The sequence below is a fragment of the Phoenix dactylifera genome, unplaced genomic scaffold (assembly GCF_009389715.1).
Source record: "Phoenix dactylifera cultivar Barhee BC4 unplaced genomic scaffold, palm_55x_up_171113_PBpolish2nd_filt_p 000537F, whole genome shotgun sequence".
In the NCBI taxonomy this organism is placed as follows: Eukaryota; Viridiplantae; Streptophyta; class Magnoliopsida; order Arecales; family Arecaceae; genus Phoenix; species Phoenix dactylifera.
The window spans coordinates 311,908-336,260 of NW_024067946.1; the positions used below are offsets into that span (position 1 = coordinate 311,908).

Sequence of the window (24,353 nt, forward strand, 5' to 3'; positions counted from 1 at the left end):
GTAAGTGTAAAGTGGTTTTTGTAATTTATTATGTATCTTACTATAATTTTAAAAATGATACATAGACACCAATGGTAGCATAAGCATAAACAGTAGCAGTGGGTAGCAATAATTCCTAATCGGTCATCCACATCACACACAATCAAAATCTCTCGTGATCGAAGGGGAAAGCGCCAAGAAAACATAAATAATTCTTCTAAAAAATTTAAAAAATAATGAAACATGTTCCATCTTAGATTATATTAAACAAAAACTATGAGCAATTAAGATAATATTTAACGTTAATAATTTATTATACTTTATTAATATATTATGTAAATCTATGAAAAATCATTGCTCCAGCACCACTCATCCCTTGCATTGCGATCTACTCCCATTCCCCATGACCATTACTATGACGATAAGTGATGCCCCCTTTTCTCATCACCTCCTCCCTTCTCCTCCAAAAACGCCCCATCCGCTCCCCACCATTCTTATCGTCGTTGGCCTTCTACTTCTTGCAAACCCCTCCTCATCTACCCTTCCCTCCTCCTCGGTATCCACCATGACCTTACTACCCCTTCCAACTTCGGCCCCACCCAAGAGCGACTCAATGTATTTAGGGGCCTAAGGTCATTTTGTCTTTGAGGCCTTTTCTAGGCCGGCTTAAGGCGAACTCACACGAGAACCTTTTTTTTTCCTTTCCATTTTATTTTTGAAGTCTTTCCTACGATGAGTCTTTTTTCAGCCGGGGGCCTTAGGTGACCGCCTAAGTCGCCTAAGAGTTGGACCCCAGGCAGTCCAGCAATTGCTCGGCGTTGAGATAGTGTGCAGCCTTGATGACTTCGAACCTGAGGTCCCTCTCCATTTTCCCCTACTTCCTGAGGTCTTCGGAGCTGCCACCACCCTCCGCGTGCTTCTTCTAGTACTCCACCACCTTCGCAAGCACCGGGCCAGTGACATCGAGGAGGTCAATACCGCCGTCGGCATAGCTGTCTCCGATCATGTTCTTGATCGTCGCCGACTGAGATGCCGCTGAGAGTTCCACCTCGAACACCTCGCCGTCGGAGGTCCTCAGAATCACCTCTTCTCCGAAGGAGGTGGTGCCACCTTCTTCTGAGCTGCCTCGGTTGCTTCAGCTTCTGCCGAGGCATTCTCCATGAATTCACCTTCTCCCGACGCTGAGGAAGAAGACTATCGGTCTTCCGGTCTCTCTTGGATGATGCAAGTGATTCAAGTCTCTTTAATGCCGGGTTACGGATAGAGTAGTTTATTATTATTTTTATTCTTATTATTATTTGAATAGAAGTAAGGATACTATTACTTCTAGGATTCAGATTTTAGTTTATTCGTTGACCACAGTGGTTCTATCATATTCCTCCCCTGACTTCGCAGCCCCTACTGTTTCCATAAGACTCCAAAAAACAGTTGATAAAGTCAGCTCTGATACCAAGGTCTGCCGTTTAAGTCCCATCTTTATCTGGATTTCGGCTGAACTAGTTGAGGAAAAAATAAATAAATAAAAAATGAAATTGTTGAGTATTATGTTACTGTACACCAAGAATTATTTGGGCACAAGCAACCATTCACGTACACGAATAGTAAAGCATTTCCCTTCTACAAGGCCAACCTCATCTAGAAATTACGATCGAATTAACGACACCGGTTCAGGGCAACATTTGTCTTTGCATCCAAAAAGCTCCAAAGGAAGCTAATATGCTTACTGATCTGAGTAGTAATAATATACTTTAATTGTCTTAATAGGACAACCAAGTGGTAGAGTGGATTTAAGTCTTTTGTGCTAACAAAAGAGACTTAGGTTGGACCACACCCTCATCCAATGTTTAGCCGGACATGAATTCTAACCAATAATTCGGCAGAGAACAAAATAGAAGAGGGAGATTTCACTATTTACTGGTTGGGTGGCTCTGGGTTTTTAACCGAATGGGATTTCTCAGAGTGGATTGGATGATGTTTCTGAAATATAGATAGATATTTCAAACCAGACATCATAACCGCACCTATACCCTACGGAATGAGCCAAAATACCATAGTTATACCCTGCGAAGTGGGTCAGAATACCATACTTATACCCTGTGGTGGGGCCAAAATTGTCAATGCATAACTCCCAATTGGCAGGGTCCAGAATATATATGATACACATCAAAGTTCTTTTTGTAAAATAATAAATATATCATAATCCGATCAAAATATACATATTTGATGCCTGAACAGTAAATATAACAATAGTCTGAAAAATATTATTTCAATTTACATATCTATTTTTCATTCAAATCATCATCTCATAAAATTTAAGAATCAAATATAAATTTATTAACAATTTATTTGATGCAAAAATAATATCATATAAATGAAGAATACAGAAAAGGCAAATCATTACTTGCCTTGCAAATGCAATCCAACTAATAGATCCAATTAATTCCGAAAATTTTTCTCATATCCTAATATTCCAAAATTTTACTTTTTATCAGAATGTCATCATAATTATTTTAAAAATAAAAATTCTAAATTCCAATACCCTCACAGGGCTGACTAAGCAGGAGTGTCTAACATCCGAATCGGTCCTATTAAGGTGATTTCATCGAATCATGCTAGGATTAGAGCATAGATGGTTCAACAGAAATCGAAGATAATCAAATCTAACAGTGCTAGCAAGAATCAGGGTGTGGGTTAACACGCCGCCCGACGACTATGGGTTAGGGTCATTCACCAGAATCAATCCAAAATCACTGTAAAGAGTTCCTACTAGATCCAAATATCCTAGAGAGAGTAGAGAGAAAAAGTCCAGTAGAGAGAGATAGTTTAGTAGAGAGAGAAAGTTCAGTAGAAAAAAAGTCCAGTTGAGAGAAACTTTACAAAGAGAGAAAGGATGAAGAAGAGAGAAAATCTCAGTTCGGGTTCAATCAGGGGTCACAGGTCAACCTTGATCAATCAACATGTCTCACCATGAATCATGAGAGAGAAACTTTATAGAGAGAGAATAAGAAAGAGAAAGCATGGGGAAGAGAGCGAAAGTGGGAAGGAGAGAGAAAAGAGAGTAGGAGAGAGAGAAGCTGAACTCTCTCTTCCTCTCTCTATTTTTTCTTTCTTTACTTCTTTCTTTTCCCCCATCTTTTTTGGCGAAATAGGGAAACTTCTCCCCGTGACTAGCACCACAACCAGTCCGTGGTGGGTCCTTGGTCTCACAGCCGCCCACTGTGGACAACGACCGATAGTAGTCGGCGGTCGGCGGAGAGGGAGAACGGACCGAAATAGGGCACCCCTGTTTCGGACGGTTTCCTGGTAATTCGCCGGCGTAAACTCTTCTAAACATAGCTAGAGAGAGAGAAGAAGGAAAAGACTTACCTCGATCTGGTAAGGTGGTCCAGCGGCTCCTTCCAGCAACAAGTCGAAAAAGACGACCGGAGGAGAAGCTTGGAGTTAGTAGCTCGATCTCGATGAATTCGAAGGAGGGAGGAGGAGCTCTATAAATAGAGTTTTCCTAACCTTATCCAGCGGTATCACGATTGCGATGAACCTCTCATCTTCATCGCGATCAAGGAGGAATCCTTGTTGCGACTGGAGAGGAGGAAGAAGACTCTAGCCAGAGTCTTCCTCCCTATTGTCTTTGGGTTGGGCCGGTCAAGTGGACCAGGCCCAGTCCATTGGGTTTCACGGTTACAGACAAAGGGTCACTATTAAGGCAGATAAATGATATCCTGTGAGAAAAAAATTAACATAGTTGCCTACAGATAAGATATTTATAAGCATGAATGGTGATGGAATTGTAATAAGGTAAATTCAGAAAACTGAGTGTCCACTTGTAAAATGCAGACTTTGAGATATATTCGGCACCTGCTTGTGACTTTCCAATGCACTATTGAGTCGATATGTCAGCCTGTTATGTACAAATATAAAATACTTAGGGCCCATTCTTTAGAGGGTAAAAAACTTATCTAGAAATTTATATTTTCCTGAGTAAATATCTGCCATACAACATTTAGACAGAAAAATAATTTACCCATATTTTTTTATGTATTGAAAAATGACTTCTGAATCTATTACCTATGTTTTTTGTATTACAACTTTTCCGGATAAGTTAAGATTTTTCCATATTTTTCATAATATCCTTTATCATATAAACACTATTATATATAATAATGATATAGTATATTATATATAATATAATATGTAATAATTAATAATATTATATAATATAGTATAATATAATATAGATATAATATAATATAATGTATTAATATAGGAATACGAGTATTTTAGGACCAAACTAAAAAAAGTTTATTTTCCAATTGGTGGGAAAATAACTTTGGATAAGACTTTCCCCCATGAATAGGGAAATGCTATTTATAAGAATAACTTACCTATTTAAAGAAGCGTAAAAATATTAGTAAGTTGGTTAATGAAAAAGTTGACCAACTTTTGACGGTTGCGTATTGGATGGCGGGAGTAGGGGAGAGGCGGGCTTTATTATCAAAGGTCCGGATACCAGGATGATTGCAGTTGGTAGATACCAGATTTTTGTCATCTTAGTCCCGGGGTGCAGTTGAGGACAGCTTGGTCCGGCTTGAGCTATGCCCGATGCTTATTGCGAGCATTTGCTATTGTGCTAGAGGGCGACTCAGCGACAGTTATTCGCTGGATCCAATAGAGTGTAGATGGGATGCACGACAGCCACCCACTGCTCAGAGATATTTGGGCGAGGGTAAGTGGGAGAATGGCCTTTCAGACGAAGCATGTGTACCGCGAGGCCAAGAGGCAGCAAATTGGATAGCTTCTTTTATGGCTAACCATTCTAGAAAGACCCTTTGGCTGAAAGAGAGAATTTTCTGGTGCGCTCCGAAACTTGTCATCTTTTGACCTTTTTGGGTGTCATCTACTTCAGCAAAAAAAAATAAAAAAGGACCAACTATTTCATGATATTTGTCCACCAAAGAACAGGCCCTTAAGGTTATCAATACTCACCCTATCGAATGGATTATGAATGCCTAAGATATTGCCACCTTCACTGGCTTATGCTTATAAAATCCACTTTTTCAACTCCTTTTAACTGCTTCGTTCTCTTGTAGGAGCTATTCATGCGGAGATTTTTTCTAGCCGCGCGAAGAATGGTGAAATTCTTGGCCGCTTTGCCGTTTTAACAACACAGCATCACACCCATTGTGTTACAGCATCAAACACTGAATTTGCAGGATTTTTGTAAGGACCAATGAGAATCTGAGAACAGAACCGATTTCGTGCATTTGGATTTTTCTATGGTCCATTCTCTATTTATCAGCTAGGTAAGTCACCAATAGGAAGAGTAGACAAATTTTTGGAGTAAATAAAGATCTAGTGAAACAAAGTACATGGATATGCTAATATCTCCAAGAAATAGAAAAAACAAACATCCAGAACATTGCAGATCCTGATTCAACATTGCAGTCATATTAATATGAGCTGGTTGAGCATCCCACAAACTTTGACAAGCTTTATCAGTCATTAGGTTGGAATTCACATGTTTCTATAGAAGACATCATTTAGGAGAGCATATACTTGGACTGACCAATGCTTGTTCCGACAAAACAATGACATTCCATCCATAGGATATAGCTATATTACAACATAGAATTGGCAATTCTGCTTAACTTTACAAGTCTTACCAAACACCAAATAGGTATTGATTGATGAAGAATAATACAGAAGCATTCCAGTCAATGTGATACCACCATCATCAAGCTCCTACTGTCAATTTCCTTTTCTTTCAACACTGAATTTCCTACCCAGAGAGCAGAGGATGTCATGCAAATCGACGCAGTCTCTTCATTTGAGGTATACCAAGATCTACCATATCATTTTCCCTCAGCATTCATGAATCTTTGAGCAACATCTAAACTTAATTCTTCATACACCTGGAAAAGAATCAAATAATCTGATTAAACAACAGAGAGGGAAGAAGATAAACAATGAGTCCAACAAAAATACGATATTGTGACTCATACAAGTTTCTCATGAGCCTTTTGAAAGGCCTTGCAGAACTGCTCTGCCTTTGCTGGTCCCACCTGAAGGATTAAAAATATGTTCTCAATTATAGCACAATGAATAGATGTGTTCTATCACTTTTGCAGTGTCTACAATATATGAGAGAATAGCATAACGATAAAAATGGGGGAAAACTACAAATAGTTGGCATGCATGATATGTAAAGAATTCTTGTTCTTTGCTCAGCAGTCCTTTCAGCACTTGGAATTTGAAATTTGAATAAGGATTATACATTTGTATACGAATTCACTAAACTACCTCAGATATTATTACTTTGTTCACCACATGCACTAATATTATAGCTCAGCCAGGTTATGGACATGCAATGTCACCAATTACCATAACCATGATCTAAGGGTAGTGCTTTTGAGATAAAGGAACTAGTTTAATTTATCCTTACTAATAAAAAATATACTTAGTTGCTTCTCTTATTGTGCTTTTGTAATTTATAAGTTATGATTCATAATAATTGGTTGACATAAAATATTTCAGAATTTAGTGGCATATCTTCTGCAAGCTGCTTCCCATAATGGAAATTATCATGAAAAAACTTCCATAGGAATACGTTACATGTTGAGACTTTTCTTGAAATTTCCATCAAAGGTGACTCATTTGATAAATTGGGAAAAGGTCCAGAAAGCAGCCACAGAAGATTAAAAATGGTCGTGAAGTGTAGAGATTGTGACAAGAATGCAGAGACCATCTTGACTCTTTAAGCCTTTTATTTTCTGCCTCATCAGCCATATATAATGCAAATGCCTGGAGTTGCGCACAAGAAGCCGGATACTTGAAGGCTAAAATAGAGAAGTTGCGGGTCTGTGCTTTATGAAACAAAAGCAAAAGGAAAACCTTTTGGTACACTCCCATATTTGTTTCTCCCAGTTTTTCTTAAAAGGGCATGCATAGCACATAAAAGATATTAGTGAACTTAACACATACCAATATTATGCCCTCAATTTTTCTGAAAGGTGTATCTAGAGCACCAGAAGTCCTTGCATGCTTCAAGCAGATGAATGTAAGGTCAAAAATTGTTAATTATATTTGTATAGTAGTTTAACCAAAGGGACACAATGGAAAGGCTGTTCCATTGTGACCTGAGCGTCATAGGTTTAAAATACGGAAATAGCCTCTCCGCATGTAGGGATAAGGCTACATACATCTGAGCCTCCTGAAACCTCATAGTGAGGGGAGCCTCGTGCACTAGATGCCCTTTTCTTATAGTAGTTGTAACCAGTGACACTATGGTTAATCCAATTTGGAGGGCCATACTAATGGTTCAATGTCCTCTCTAAGGAATGTCGTAAGATAACAAGTTGCTTGAAATGGTTGATTCGGTAGGTTAAGTAATAAGTGGTCATTTTGCATAAGGATGAAGTCATTGAACAGTAAGACGACAGAAATCTCGAAATGGCATTTAACTAGTTTTCTCTTTCTAATGTGAAGAGCAAATACATGTCCAGATTGGACAAATATTAACATTTCATCAGCTCCATTGAGAAGTTAAGACAAGCATATGCAATAGTGCATGCTCATGTGCACACATGTAATCACCATTGTGTTTTCTTATGTTAGAATTCTAAAGGTTTAAGTAGGTTTGTATAACTGCACTTAAATAGCGGAAGTCGAGACCATTAGTTTAGTTTATCCAATGACCTTTCGAAGTGTCACATTAGATGGCTGCCTATATTAAGAACTAAAGATTATACAAGCTTTTTTACTACAGTATCATAGGTAAAAGGAACAGCCTCCTAAGGAAAGAGAGCAAATAGCCATGCAATTTGTCCATTGCTTAGTCTAGAAAGAAGTGAAAAGTCTTAGTAGGATTTCACGAGAGGCTTGGACCAAGCATTGATGATTAATAGTACCAGAATCTCTTGGGTTACTTATCTAATGTGTTCCTAGCAAGGTTCAAATTCTTGGTGCGGACCCAATACTAGTACCATCTTGGTATAATGTCCGTACGCCTGGTACGTGGTCAATTTAGTATACTGATACTCGATACCCCACCCCACATGTATCATGTATAAATTCGATACCCTTACGGTACGGTATATGCCTAATACGATATGTACAGATTGGTGTGGCATACCATGGCTATGATGCTATTGTAAACATGTGGTCTGTATGACAGTGTCTGTGGCTCTTGCTAAGCTTGTTTTCTTCTACCATTTCTTTTTCCACCAACTACCACCTTGACATCCATAGTCTACGGGTAGCTGGTAAAGGTACTCAGTTTATTAGCTAGGTGCCTAGGACAGGTCTGTTATCCCATTTCACTAAACAAATTTCAGTTACTAACACTTCGTAGTTTGTAGGCTTGCATACCATGCCATGCCTGTCATAGTGAGGCCTGCAAAGCACCAATACTGTTATCAGACACATAACTCTCAAAACAAAATCCAAGCATCAACCACAAAGATAACAGTAAGTTTTATGTTAAGGCAGTAAGTTTGAAGGCTCAAGAAGGAATGATCCCCCATTAAACACAGTGAGAACTAAAATATAAATGAGGGTGATATTATCTTCTGCTTGACCTAACACTCCGAATGAGCACAAGGATGAAAGAAATGAAAATCGGCCATGAAACGTGGCTAAAGAAAGATTATTTCTCGCTAACTCCAAAATTAGAATATTTCCTAAGAAACTTGTCATAAGGATGTCTCTCCACAATTTGAAATATACCTCTCGTCTTTCTGCCTATCGCTTATAACCTCAACGGTATTATGTCAGCACATGTATCAGCTCCTTAACATAATAGAAGGAATGTGAAATGTTAAGGCAATGATGCCATCACACAAACAATGAGGGTCAACTTCAACTAGATAGCAATTTAAGGTATGAGCAGAAATATGGTTTTCTCATTTTCTTCTTTTGCTAAACTTTTGTTTTGTTGTAAAATAGAGGTCTCCTCCGATCTAATCCATGCAACACCACTTTCAGCTACTTCTAAACATGGAACTATATATGACAAGGTGACTTTTGAAGGATCTTGTTGTTTTATGTTTTTATTAGGAAATAAACTTCAATTTGACCATTCTTTTCCTTAGTAAATTTAATGATCCTTTCTTATAAAGGAGATTATTTCTCATCTTGGGCCATAAAATTGCATAAAATTGGTTCCAATTTTCTATATAAATTGTATTGGGTGGGATCTGGTTTCAGCACAATCTAAAACATCATATTCAATGGGTTAAAAACTTGAATCCGGCCTGCTCCATTCTGATATTGGTTGGTTTGCTCAGTTTTAAGATTTATACTACTGATCAATTAGGTTTTTAAATGTTAACTTGGTCAGAGAATTTCAAACCTAAGCCAAATCTTGATTTGGTTAGTTGACTCGAGACACCTTCTACAACCAATGTTGCAATAGTTAACCACACAACCTAACGCTAAGAAACTATTGAAGTTACCATTTAATAGGGCTGTCAAACAAGTGGGTCTGTTTGTGTTCCAGTGCATGTTCAGCTCGAAATTTGGCTTGAGTTCAGCTTTCTTGGTTAGCAAGAAAGTTGAGCTAGAGCTAGAGCTAGACTAAGCTCACCTCAAGCTCAGCTTGATTTAGCACGAAAGATGAATATATATGTAATTTATATATCTATATCATTTTAACTATCATTACAAATTGAAACTATTGTTTTGGAAGACCTCAAGCTCTCACTAGGTCTCTTAGAAGAGTTGTTTATGAACAATTTGAGTTTAGCTCGAAATTAAATGAGCTAACTCAAGCTTGTCCTAGTTGTAAAATGAGCCGAGCTTGAGGTAGCCTTGGCTCCCTTGTGCTCAGCTCATTTACATCCTAGCATTTAATACAATTCTGTTCTTTACTTTGGGGAAGGTAGAAGATCTTAGGGGGAAATAAAATATTGTATTAATTTTACTGAATCGAATTTCTCATATAACCAAAATTCAATCTACATTTAAAATGGATCCATCTTTAGTACAAGCATTAACCAAATGACTTTGTTTGACACTGGGCTGGGTTATTCTTGTGTTGTCTCTAGATCTGAATTCAATCAATCCTAGGGACGCATTCTTGGGGGGTTGAGGGGGTAACAACAATATCAAGTATTTAAGAAGTTATTCAATACCAACCAATAACAATAAAACCTATTTGTAGAATTTTATTTAGTGCATTATTCTTCTCATAGTTCTTTGGAAGTATAGATGGTAGATGAATAATTTTAATAGATTTAACATGATTAATTAGGCAATGACATACACTACAATTGACGAAACTCTATTTTTTCATAACGATAACCATCTAGCCCTTTTTCCTGACTATTTGGGGTTGGCTTTATGGATCCTCATTGATAATTACATATTTAACTAATAAAGAAAATTATCTTCTGACCCTGTGGCATTGTATAATTGCATAAATACATAGACGAATAAATATAATATTATATTGATACAATTAAGTAAATGGACAAAAGAGTTACCTTTGAATCATAGAAAATGAGAGAAGGGTTTAGAAGGACCAAGAATTGGATATAGCTATCTTTAGAGTTTATTTGATAAATACTCTTCTTTATGTACTTTTACTCTCCCTCTCCTAGACATAAGGTAAGAGAGTGATAACATGAAGGATGTACATACCCAAAGAAAACCGTTACAATAAAAATGTACCAAACAAGACTGTTATAATGAAGTTCATATCACATATTTTTTCTCAAAAATAGCTTGTATCATATATGGTAAGTACATAATGAAAAGACTTCTATATGGTGTCCGAGCGAGCGTGAGATTGAATAATGGAAGTGGAAGTTTTAAATCTAAATTGGGACTGGAGAGGAAGGATGAGATTTCCTTTTACTTTATCTGGATTAGCTGAGAGCAGTTGCCAAAATAAGGTTTGGTGTACAAATATCTGCGGCCAATATTTTAGGAGGGGCCTAACAATACGAGAGTGAAATCAGGGGGATGGCAATCCACAATTAGGATACTAAACTCCAATGCCCCAAGCACAAAAATAGCAACTTAGCATGCTAATCTAAGAGAGAAACATGTCAATACATATAGGATTTAGGATATGTTTGGTTGGGAGGAGTTGGACTCTAGAATGGGAATGGGAATGGGAATGGGAATGACTGACTCCCATTCCAACCGTTTGGTTTGGGAGAGAGCGGGTGGTTCATTCCCATTCCAATTCCAAGAGGGAATGGGAATGCCCCAATTCCTCCAAAATCAATCCCTACTCTCTTCTAGTATTCAAAAATTCCATTCCAATTTCGATTAAGATTCTAGTTACGAACCAAATGCATCGGAGGAAATGGCCTTTCCGATTCTAATTATGATTCCGTTCGCAAACCAAATGCACCCTTAATGGATCTCGGTGTGTGCGCACTCCCCAAGCCCCCTGCCCCCCAACATCTGCACTTCCGTGACCCCCCCACCGCCCGATCCACCCTGGTCAATCCAATTCACTTTAGCCCCATCCAAACCAATGGCATAACCCTTGAATGAGTAACCAACACATGTTCTCTAGGTTCCACAATCTTGCCCAAAGACCTAAAAAAGGAACAAATATTAGGCCAAGGGTCTAGTTGGTTGCAGGTAAATGGGGTTTTGCTTGCAGTTGGGAATTGAGACTAAATGTTGCCATAATTACACTATTACAGTAATTGATACTATAACTAGGCCAAGGGTCTAGTTGGCTGCATCTTTAAATAGTTAAAGAAAATGTGGTTATGATGTAAATAGCTGGTTGTAACTAGCTTACAGACAACCCATATGATGTAAATCTGTTGTCGTTGTTGCAACGACATTTTCTGCCGACAAATTACTGAAATGAACTCATAGCAAACCAAATATAAGAATCTTACTACTTGCTGTAACTGGCACAACTGTATGCCAGATAATTGTAACCAAAAAAGCTTTCAGAGTCAGTCATATGGGATTCTAAGAACTTGTTATATCGTACCTCCATAATGTCAACCCATATAAATGGGATAAGACTTTTGGGTTTAGTTCCATTCAGACAGTGGTTGGTAGTTGTTTCACACTGGTGCATGGAAGAACGAGTTGACTTATCTAGGCATGAGGTATAATGAGCTTGATTTTTCTGAACTTGCAATGCAAGCCCTCGCAAACATTATCGGTGCACTATAGTCTAAAATATTGTGTATATTGTTTGTTGACTTGCAGCATGATAGAGACCACTCATCACAGGCCATGAAAAGATACGTATCAATTGTGCATGAGTCGACACCTCTCCATAACAATAGATTTCCGACCAGTATGCACAAGAATATAGAGTGATATCTTGAGACTACAGATTTGAGTTATCCACAAACTTTTTGAATGACATTTGCAAAATATATTTAACATAGAACTCTTTAATACCAATTGTTGACTTGAGTTTTTGATATATAGTATGGTAGCAGCATTTTCAGTAATATGTATTAGATACAACAAGACAATATAAAAGGATATGTAGTGCCATTATATGCTTATTTCAATCAGATAAGATTACTTACACATCTTCATAAGCCACTAAAACATTTTAGATATTTCTATGCTAGCTAACTATAAACCCATGCTGAAACCAAAAAACACGAGCATGATGGATGACTTTCCAGCTTTAATGGCACAATTTTCAGATTCAAACTATAAAACAATCCCAAGCTTTCTTCAATTCTCAAACTCCTTGCTTTTAAACAGACATATGGCATTTACATGCTAGGAGCACAATCCAGCATGATGGAAAATCCCCCTCCCCCCTTAAGTCACTCCTTGGCACTTTGCCGTCTGACCATCTCCATTCCCCTATTTACCTTTGCCATCATCCTAGACCCCATCTTTTGTGGTTGTGAACCAGTGGCTACTACTTGTTCCCACCTTATATTGTACAATATTCTACTGATCACATAGTTTACGTAAGTGCAGCCACTTGGGTTTATAAAGTAAGTCTTGCAAGTCAGCTAGCAAACAGGGGAATTGAGATACAGCTGGTGGTTGGTTACTTAATATGCAGTTCATCAGGCTTGCATAAATTATTAGTGGCTTTTCCTCCCTCTTTTTTGATGCCTAAAATCTAATTTCTCCAATGCTTTCTCCTAGATGGAGCTTGAATTAAAAATAATGGTTTTCACAAATTTCAGTGCTGATGTCGGTTCAATGTCTAAACCATTGCAATTTGTCACCTCCGATCATGAACTCCTTCATATGAGTTGGGGACTAAGTAAATATCCTAAACAAATCTTAGAAATCATGAGAGCTACTATACCTTTAAAATATATTTCACTATTTGGAATCCCATTTAATTTTTGGATTGTTATTAATTCTGCACTCATTACCAGAAAATGTATGAAATGCATATACAACAGTAGCCTATCAAAACCAAATTTTTTTAAAGATTCCTCAGACTTAGAATACCCATACTTGTCTTTATTTATACCCCATCATATAGCCCGCTTGTCCAAGAAATAAGGTATAGCATTTTGATTTGCATAGGATTCTAAAATTTGCTGATCTATCCAACTTTCCTCCAAAAATCAAAATTACATCCAGTTTAAAAAGAAGAAGAAATGCTTGTTGTGGTGAGTACAATCTTAATTTGCTATATCAAGTATTGTAATCAAAGTTAAAACATTATAAATGAGAGTATAATTAGTTAGTAAGCTTTAGTAAGATGAATAGGAAACATGAGAAAAAGAGAGAAAAATAGAGTACAAGAGGATGAAACAGTAGAACAAGAATAAAGAGAGGAAAGAAAGGAAGATAGACAGTTTAACCTCTTTAAAATTGAAGAATGTATTGTAGCTTTCAAATTGGAAACTAACTTCACATTTTAATTCAATCAAGTTTTATTTTTCACCCAGCAAGTAAAAATGAAAAGACAAGCCTTTTATGCAAGGTGATAAAAATTTGGATAAACCAAGCTGATGTGACTTGATGTTTCATGTTCCCGGAATAATACAAAACATGAATGGATTTAAAGGCCAGTGGGGGTAACGTGAGGGTGTTCTGATAAATCTCAAAATTATAAAGGCCAAGACATGGACAGCTAGCTTCTCAAGGTCCAAGCGCAAGTTGCATTCCTGATGTTGCTTAAATAGCACTAAATATGAGACCAAGATCAAGTCATCAAGGATTGATTTATTTTCTCGAACATGGTAAAATTATGCCGATATGAGTGGCACATTACTCCACTACATGCTTGTTTCTGTGACTTAATCTTTTTCCAGTTAGAAGGTTAACACATCTTGTTTACCTGAAGCAAGATTGTGATGTAAAATCAATGCAGAAGATTCAAGACAGGGCCTAAAATTTTAGTTCAGCCTGCTGCAGTGAGCCTTTAAATGCAGGCTTCATCCAAAAGACTTGCCAAGTTCATGTACAGCCCTATGAGATATTTGACCAGTTCATACTAATGATATCACCATCCTTCATGTTTTTTGAGTTTCACATGTTTTTAGGCAGGGCAATAAGAGTGCCGACCGGGTAGCTGAGATGGGTCTCTGGAGCCCACAAAGGGAAACTATCCCAGTGGTTTAACCGCGTAGGCATTTTTGATACTATGGATGTGGTTGTCTCCAGCTATTGTAGTTTGTGCAGATTGCCTCTCGTACATCAAGAAAGAAAAAAAAGAAGGGGGGGGTGCTGGGAGGTGGGGGTTGTTATTTAATGGTGCATGACGTGACACATCTATAAGCATACATGACATGTTTTCTAGTTTTCATGTATTTAATAGCAATAAACACAAAAGCATATCAAGATGGTAGTTTAGATGTCAAGAGCATGTCACTAAAATGCATGCATCTTGACCAAAACAGTGCCTTCAGAAATAGAGAACTGCTACAATGACAAATTGCACAACATACCTTTCTTTCAGCAGCCAACCTCAGTTTTTTGCCAAAAAGTATCTGTCAGGATGCAAAATTAACCATCAATAATCCTCCTACCAGCATAAATTCAGTACACCAGTGTAACTGCTATGTGCAACTTATTCAATATAAGTTCATGCCCCCATGACATCTCAACATTTTGGATAATGTAAGCCATACGAGTAATTACTAGAAAGTCACTAATATGCTTGAGAAGATGGATTACGTTTTGGAAGATGTGTAGCTCCAAGTCATCAATGAAAACCCAAAATGTACAAGAAAAGTTAAACCTGGATGCAATCATCTGCAGGCTGCAGCAGGCATTAGTAACAGAATCAAGGCAACATGAGAGTGCCTTGACACTCCAATTTCTTGCATTTAAACCATTATAAGACTCCTCCAAAGAGCTTTTATACTTCAACTACCATATCATGGTGACAACTATGTAATTGTTTTCTCATATACATAGAAAATATGATAAAAGAATGAAATAGGAAACATAATACTGATCAGCACTGATGCATGCATTTACTTCAGTTGAACTTCTGGATGAGAAGGACAAGGGGATTATAATGTCTAAATAGTCTCAAGCATTTAAGATGCATTAATATAAAAGGAAAAAGAACCATTTTACAACAAATATATATGTGCTACTACTTCCCTTCCTATGGATTTTATGTTATCTGATGATGATGATGATGATGATGGGGGCATAATACAAAAGAAAATGGAATAGAGTAATAAAAGCTGAGTAGGGGGAGAGGCAAGAAAAGGGCAAGGGTAGTATAATAGGAATACAAAGAGAGAGAAAGGAACAAAAAGAAATTTTGGAGTGGGAAGGATGAATGTGGTTTATTATAAGTGTGTATGAGACTAGAGGTTGTGAATGATTATTGCAAGCAAAGAGGTGAGGGATGATAGACAGATGGCAGCATCATAGGAGGCGAGATAACATGATAAAGCACAAGGGCGACTGATGTTCATTAGTCAATTTCTTATGATTACTGTTCTAGCAATATTTGATTAACTATAAATATTTTAATTGTGTCATCATGATATGCAACAATTTTACATTCAGAAAGTGGTTTAGACTTTGTAAACCTGTACAAAAGGAACATGTTAAAAGGTGGTTATGCAGAAGCACTAAAGGAAGATCAATGCTGGAATAGTTAGAAACAAGCTCTTAAGATTATCACATAATTGAACAACATATCACCTAGTGTTAAGTAACAAGTTAAAAGTGAATGCATGTTATAAACATTACTATACCTTCATTATCAGTTCCTTCTGAAACATCTTTCTCATCCATCTCATTCCTGGCATTTTTCCAGTCTGCTACCTGTTGTGACAAGTTAATTTTTGATTTCATGGTTAGCAATCAGTAATACGAATCCAAAAAAAAAACAGGAATGCAGACATTCACTATACCTCATCCTGTGGTGAATGCGAATTAGATCCTCTTGATGGTTCAGAGTCAGCCTGGCATATGAATGAAAAGCATGTGTTGATTAATGAGATAAAGAAAAAGCAGGGAACCAAAGAAGTTGCATTTCACGAAAAAGAAATAAAAAAACAAATAATATCAACATGTATTAGCTAATGGAAGTTGGAGAGAGCCATCCCCCTCTTACTGTCTCAGCTAAATATTCTCATTCACATTAGATTCTGGTATTAATGGAAATAAGTGCACATCAAATTTTTCATCCCTTTAATATTACGAATAGATATAACTTTGTTAATACTGTCTTACAAGAAATTAAGGAGAATCATGCATGTCCATATGATCTTATCTAACATTCTCAATCACATAAAACCATGGTATTAAGGAAAATAAATCTTTATAACCACAAAATTCCACGCTTCCATTTATCTAACACTCCAACCACACGATCACCTTTGTGGTTCCTACAAAGCCCTCGTCCCCTTTATGGATACCGAAAAGACCCAAGACATTTTCATCCACATTTAATAATATAATATAATGTCTAGAGTCTAGACGAATTACTAATCGCTTCAATCAGTGCAACGTCACAATAAAAGCACCTTATATCTAGATCCTTATGATAAACGGTACCAAATATAAGTTAGAAAATGCTAGTGAAATCTTAGCTGCTTCTAGAGTTGAATCTGAATTTATGTTTGAAGAATTGACACAAGTATGTAGAATTTTTTTTTGCTGATCATATCTCTCCTAAAACCTAGTCTGAAGTTTCCATTAGCAAAAACGACATTAATAATTTGTACATTTTCTGCTAAAAAAAAGTTGATGTGCTAACTACACGTACACAATGATCCAAAATACCGACCAATCAACTAACCAGACCACAAACACACGCGTCATATTCAAGGCAGAAGAAATATCAAGGAAAAATTTCAACATACCCAAATAGTAGTTGTGTTGGATATTTGGATATCAGCATAATTATTAAGCTGACAAATGAATAAAACATATTATAACAAATCAAATGAACGGTAAAATCTGAAGACCATGATTTTATCTATTTTTAAGAGAAGAAGAAACTACCAATATCCAAGCTCCGGACACATCTACCAAACTAACATACAAAGGGTAAGTTAAAATAGAAAAGAGATGGTAGAACCTGAAATTTGGGGAATTTTATCTATAAACAGAAATCAGAAGCATGACGAAATTTTTCTACAAAACCGAAATTGGAGAAGCAACTACTATTAAAAGAGTAAAAAGGATAGAAGGGGTGATTTGAGAGAAAACGACCCGAAGTAATGGAATGAGAGAATAGATGAGATTACGCAGTAATTTCGAGGCCGGACGACGGGGAAGAGGTCAAGGAGGCGCCGGAACTCGCGCTCGTCCATCGTTCCGCCCGTCCAGCCGTCGGCTGCCGAGGACCAGAACTTCGCAGGGTTGAGAGCTTCGGATTAGGAAAAAAAGGTGCGATGCGATGGGAGCGAATAGGCTATGGCGTTGTGTATCCCAGGGCTAGGGAATATTGTAGACCTGGAGCGGAGCGGAAGCCCACGTTCCGAACCGGACAGGGTGCAAAAATGAAAATTAAAATGAAAATAAGAAACGTGACAAACAGGTCAGGGTGAAAAATTAAAAATAACGCCACTAAAATGATAGCCCAGTTGGAACGGAGCGTTTGCTTCTAATCAAATGGTTCCAAATTCGAAATACGTGGGCGTCGATTAAATTCGGAGACCGAATGCCCCACGCCTGGACATGGGGTCTAGAAGCACTATTGGTCGGCTGGTAGCCTTGGTGGTGCCAGGTATGACGTACTCACACGGAGGATAACCGTGCCGGAGCCTAGAGGGATAACAAGCCGGGTCCACGGATGGAAAGGGTATGAGTAAAACCGGCCGGGGTGCCCAACACACGGTCATTTCTGTCCGCATCGAACATTCTTCTGACGGAATGGGGGCCCAGTGGGGGCTGCTACGCGGAGGTGGGCTTGTCCCTTCCTCCCCCTTCCCCTTTTGTCAAGAAAAAAAAGAAAAAAATTGAAAATAACGTAAGAATAGAGACCCATGGATATGCCAAGAATCCGAGTCAAGCAAATTGTAAATTTTTTAAAAAAAAACTTTTCTAGTCTTGCTGCAGTCAAAGTCCTTATTAGATTAAAAGTTTGGAGATCAAGTTTTTTTAAAATAAAATTATGATAGGTTTATAAAAAAATGAAATAAAATAAAAGAATAATGGCGTATCTTCTATTCCTTCTCCCACCAAAGTATCTTATTTTGAAAAAAAAATTTACAAAAAAAAAATCAAAAATAAATAATTAAAGATAAATTAAAAAAATTACAATATAGAGAAGTGATATCAATAGTATAATAAGTGATATCAAACCTTCCACCATTTTTTCCATCAAAATAGTATGATACTAATATAATGTAAGTACTAACTATACATACTGAAATTGACCGGTAGCTTAAAAATAAAAAAATTGTCAATATCTATCGACATATAGTACCATCTACACTTGTCAATATAGTCAATACAATATTGTCATTATTCATCTATATGGATTTGTGTCTACCAGTATACAAGGTCTTGATATCTCGGTATCTATATAGGTGCAGATTTTACATTGGAACATTATAGTGTCGGTTATACCATCCTATTTCGAACTTCAAAATCCAATGTATATGTGCGGCCTAGCTTTATTGGGCCGACCTGTTGGGCCAGCCTAGTGTCTGAATGCGGCCCAACGGCCCATCCGAACCAGAACCAGGGCAGATCCCTAATTGAACACGGCAGAGGAGGACAAGTCCTCCTCAAACTCTACCGCCCCTAGTCTTTGGTCTATTTAAGCTTCTCTCCATCCGCTCCATGCCCCACTGGAGAACTGGCCTCGATCGAAGTTCACCGCTGGTGTCTTCCTCGATTTTTCTCTCCAAGCATCAATCGCCTTCGAACAATCGCCATGCCAATCACCACCAAGAGAATCAATAAGGAACCTGCCACGACCAAGCTACCTCCCTCGTCCTGCCAGACCTTTTGAAACCTAGATTCCGGTCGGTGATCTTTGAAATTTAGCCAAGAAGGGCAATGCCCTGTTTTCCTTTGTTTTCATAAATGAAGTCTATATTTCCTTGTTTCTGGTGGGCTTCGTTGTTGATGTTTGTCATTGAAGCCTCCTTTTGTTTCTCCACAATGGCTTATGGCCTTGGTAGGAGTCCAATTGCCGGGTTTGCCTTGTGTTTTTATGATTTAAGGGGTCGGAACTCCTATTTTGATCCATTTTGGTGCTACCGCCACTAGACATCGTCAGCCGCCTATTGCTTGATTGTGGGTCCCCCAACCCTAGGCACCACCACCACCACCCTTTTTCTCTTCCTTCCTCTTTCTTAGTTAGAGAGAAAGCTTGTTCTCTTTTCTCTCTCTTCCCCACGCTTTCTTTTTCTTATTCTGTCTCTTATTCTCTCTCTATATAGTTTCTCTCTCTTGATTTATGGCCAGACATGTTGGATTGATCTAGGTTGATCGTGCCATTGACAACCAAAGCCAAACTCTTGATTGAACTCGGACTAAGATTATTTCTTGTTGGACTTTTTCTCTCTAGTGGACTCACTCTCTATCTAGACTTTCTCTCTCTACTCTCTTTAGGATAGTTAGATATAGTAGAAACTCTTCAGAATAATTTTGAATTGACCCTAATGAATGGCCCTGATCCATAGTCGTTGGGCGGCTATCAGCCCTCACCCTCACCCCGCCAAACTGTATTAGATTTGATCGTCTCGATCTTTATTAAACTATCTGTGTCCTAACCCTTGCAAGATTCAATGGATTTCACTTTGATCGGACCGACCGGAGTGTCAGGCACTCCCACTTGGTCTACCCTATGAGGGTGTTAGAATTTAAGTTTTTTTATATATTATGATGCAATTTTAAGAAAAAATATAATTTTTGGATATCAAGCTCTAAGAAGAATTTTCATAATTAATTGGATATGTTAGTTGGATTACGCTCATAAGGTAAGTAATGTAACCTTTTTCTAGATTTATCAGCAAATTATAAAATTTTTTTGAGTCAAATTATTCTTGATTTATGAATTTGATGCATGGTGTTATATGCCCTTTTTTATAATATTATATGATTCTTGATTGAATGTATTGGTTTGGATATGGATTATATTTGATTGAGTTTGATATCGCATCTTTTGATTTGGAATACTGAACATATTTTGAGAAAAAAGAGTTTTGAATTGAAACAAATTTAGACTCGCAACCAAACTATGTTGAAGACTCTGCCAATGGAGGCTAATACGTTGGCAAATGATTTATCCTGAAGATTGTATACAAGATTAAGTGACATACCACTAGCATACTAGCGGTCTTGAAGGACTTTGCTACAAGTTGATGTGCAACTCACCGCAAGAGCATTAGTCAGTGTTATGACCCTGCCACAAGAAAGATGTAATCCTAGTTCTTGGCAGTCGAGTTGAATTTAATGATTTGGAAGAAATTAATTTATAAATGATATTTGAATTTTTTGAAAAGTTGAATTTAGCGTAAGTAATGTTTTACTTTTTTTAAATTTAAAAATAATTATAAAATTACTATATTTATGACTTTTGTGTGGTATTATTCATGATGCATGAATTTGATGGATAGTATATTATTATGAAAAATGTTATGGAGTAGAAGCCCCTCGTTTGCGTCTCAAGTGGCCGATACTCAGACTACTCGGGTTGAAGTAGCGGGAGATGTTGAAGCCAAGCAGGGCGAGTCCGATGCCCCCCCTACCCCACCCGACCACAAGAGGTTGGCCTTGCGGTGGAATCCGAGGGGAGGCCACCTACTCCGGTAGCAGTCACCCCCTATACTGGCTCGAATGGGGTGCTAGGGCCCGAGGTTGGCCATATTGCTGTGGTTAGGGAGGTCTCTGCTCTTGGGAGGGAGCTAGAGGTCGAGGCCCCTCTAATGAGTCGGGAGGGCATGGGCGGGAACATAGTGCCCTCCTGGGTTGCTTTGGCCCAGTTGGGCGTTCTCATTGGTTGATGGTTTAGCAGCTGCAGCGGGCCTTGTAGGGGCCAAACCAATTGCACGGGCAGAGGAGGATGCGATTGAGGTCGTGGTGGGGCCAGGGCTGAAGGGCATGGATCAGTCCCTCCCTTCCCGACACATTGAATGAAGATGCTTCTATAGAATTGTTGGGGGGTGGAAAACCTTCTTTTAGTCCGGCTGTCCGCAGATTGGTGCAGTTATATGACCCAGAGGTGCATGTTGTTTGAAAACTATTTATCGGGTGGAAGTCTTCAGCACACGAGGCAGGCCATACCAACATCCTGGGGGTGTTAGCAGTGGAATCCTAGGGCTGTCGGATGGAATTATTGTGACTTAGATACTCGGGAGTTGTAATCTTGATATTTCCACAAATATAACTAGCAATCTATAATGGTAAATTTTGAAGGAAATGAGCCTGCTTGGGTTCTATCTATTGTCTATGTGAGCACTGACTATAGAGAGAGGATGGTGTTTTGGGGTGAGGTAACCAATTTAATTCGACAGGGTTATCCAACAATGGTCGCAGGGGACTTCAACCATATTGATGGTCCTGAGGATAAGCGAGGGGGGAAGGCCTTCACCAACAAGATTGAAGACGGGGAGTTCCAAGATTTCATTATGGCTAATGGCTTGGTTGACCTTGGGTTTATCGGGATGAGATTTATCTGGTGCAACAATAGGATGGGCCAAACATGAGTGTGGGAGAGGATTGATAGAGCATTTGCTACGGCTAGCAGGATTTAGAGGTGCCCGGACTATCGAGTCAGCCACCTGCCCCGGATTACTTCAGACCACTGCCCTGTCTCGGTTAGTACCTCAGCTCTTACTCCGGGTTGCAGTCTTTTTTTATTTTGAGAAGATATGGCTGTGCTATCATCAGTTGTGGGATGTTGTGAGGGAGGCTTGACAGATGTCAGTGTGGGAGGATGCTATGTACAAGGTGACCTGCAAGCTAGAAATGACCAGGCGCCGGCTGCGCAGGTAGAATTGGAAAGAGATGGAAAACATTTTCAGGAGGGTGGAGGAGATGAAAGCATCTATTGCCAATCTCCAATCTCTAAAAGAATGGAGGGGGGTCTGACTGAAGGAGAATAGGGGGAGCTCAGGGTATAGTTATCTAGGCATCACTCACTCCTTAGGCAGTAGAAGGTCCATGAAGATAGAAATCAAGGATATAGTGGATCACGGAGGGGGATCGGAATACCAGGTTCTTCCATCAGTCGACAATCATCCGAAGATAGAGGAATAGAATTAGTAGTATCAAGGATAGTAATGGGACAGATGATAGAGGATTCTGATGCCATCATGAGGGTATTGGAGTAGTTCTTCAGCTCTAGGTGGACGGATCAAGCAGGCGACGGAGGGTTGGCCGGTGAGCCGGCTCCATCGATGAGGGTCTTGAAGGAGGAGAATGCAGCTTTGGTTAACCTGGTCTTAGTAATGGAAGTCCAGGAGGCTCTTTGGTCATTGGACGAGGATAAGACCCTAGAGCTGAATGGTTTTCCTCCAGTCTCTTCAAAATGTATTGGCATATCATCAAGCAGGATGTGATGGAGGTTGTCCAGCAATTCTTCACAACTGCTAAGATGCCACATGACTGGAAGCATACTTTTATTACTATGATTCCAAAGAGGCAGGATCCTATGGAGCCGAGCCACTTTCGACTGATCAACCTTTACACTACTCCATATAAAGCTATTGCGAAGGTCCTAGTGCACAGACTGAGGGGTTTCTTGCCCATACTTATTATCCCTAAGTAGGGGGCTTTTGTGGGTGAGCTTGCAAAAAGAGTTTATGACTAGCTTTTGATCACAGAATGACTTGAGCTTGAAAGCAGTACATCAAAGACCAATTATACAATTGATAATTGGCTTATAAAGAAGGTAAAGACCTTTTTTTTTGCATAGAAGTGGACAGTGGGTGGTAAATATGGGCATGCTCAGCGGCACATAGGCCTTTCTAATCCAAGAGGTTTTTCTGTGCCAACAAAGCTGTAAGCTTTTCAATATCGATTAAATCCTTGCCAATCTGTATCCTAAGAAATGGGATCTAAATTTTGATTTCTTCTCCTTCATCGCAATGATTTTTTCCCATTCAAGAGTCACTATTTTCATGATCGAACATCAAAGTAGATAGATGAGTTGTATAGGATCGTTCGTTGGAATGAGATAAGTGATTCTTTTATAGGTTCCCAATGAGATTGTAGAAACAACTAAGGATACTTCATTGGTGCAACATCAACAAATTTGCGCATGATCAAGTTACAAACCCAAGATCCATGACCATATTATGTCAATTGTTTGTATTTTGTTCATTCCATCAGTATGCTCCCATGCACCTATAATTTTGATCTATTTTCTAGAACAAAGGGGTCATTCTGTAGAAACCTCTACAAGAAATCGTCATTTTCTGATGGTTTTTCCACTTATTGCTGCTATTCTTTCCACACCTCCGGATATCTGGTGCCAAATTGTCACCTCTACCTATATTCGTTAAATCAAGCGAGAGAGTACTTCTTGCAAGTTAAGGAGTTTAGACCTAATAAGACTATCCAAAACAAGAGAACACTAGATGAAAGCAAGAGCCTGATAGAAGACTAGGCCTAACCAAACTTTCATATGTTATTCCGAACCTTCAATACTTTCAATATAAAAATAGGTCGCTATCATATTCTCTCTCTGACCTGTGCAATGCTTCCTCACAATTTAGTAGGATAAATCCAATCATTGTTTGATAGGGGCTCTTCCTTTTCTCTTGTGACTCATGATGCAGACTTTTCTAGTTCTTAAACATAAGTTTAACTTTTTATGCTTACAATTTTTAACTCCATGGAGCTGTTTAGAATATGAAGAATGGGTTTTGGAGGCACCTGAGAAGGCTAGCTCCTTCACAGTCCGCAGCAAATAGAAGAAGGGTAGGTCTTAGATTCATACCATATGGATTGTAATTTCATTCGATTGGCTTACCTTTCATCCACCTTTGTTTTCTTAAGAAAATTTTTACACCATCTTGAAGCTGAAA

General features: G+C 38.4%; 1 long non-coding RNA gene across 1 annotated transcript; it reads right to left on the reverse strand.

Annotated features, from left to right (window-relative positions):
- Window positions 1–5,405: 5,405 nt before the first annotated feature.
- Window positions 5,406–17,829, reverse strand: LOC120106365. Its single transcript, XR_005508535.1, has 6 exons — window positions 17,613–17,829; window positions 16,272–16,322; window positions 16,113–16,182; window positions 14,841–14,882; window positions 5,979–6,038; window positions 5,406–5,888 (listed from the first exon to the last, which is right to left on the reverse strand). It is a non-coding gene; the product is annotated as an uncharacterized LOC120106365 (long non-coding RNA).
- Between the last annotated feature and the right edge of the window lie 6,524 nt (window positions 17,830–24,353).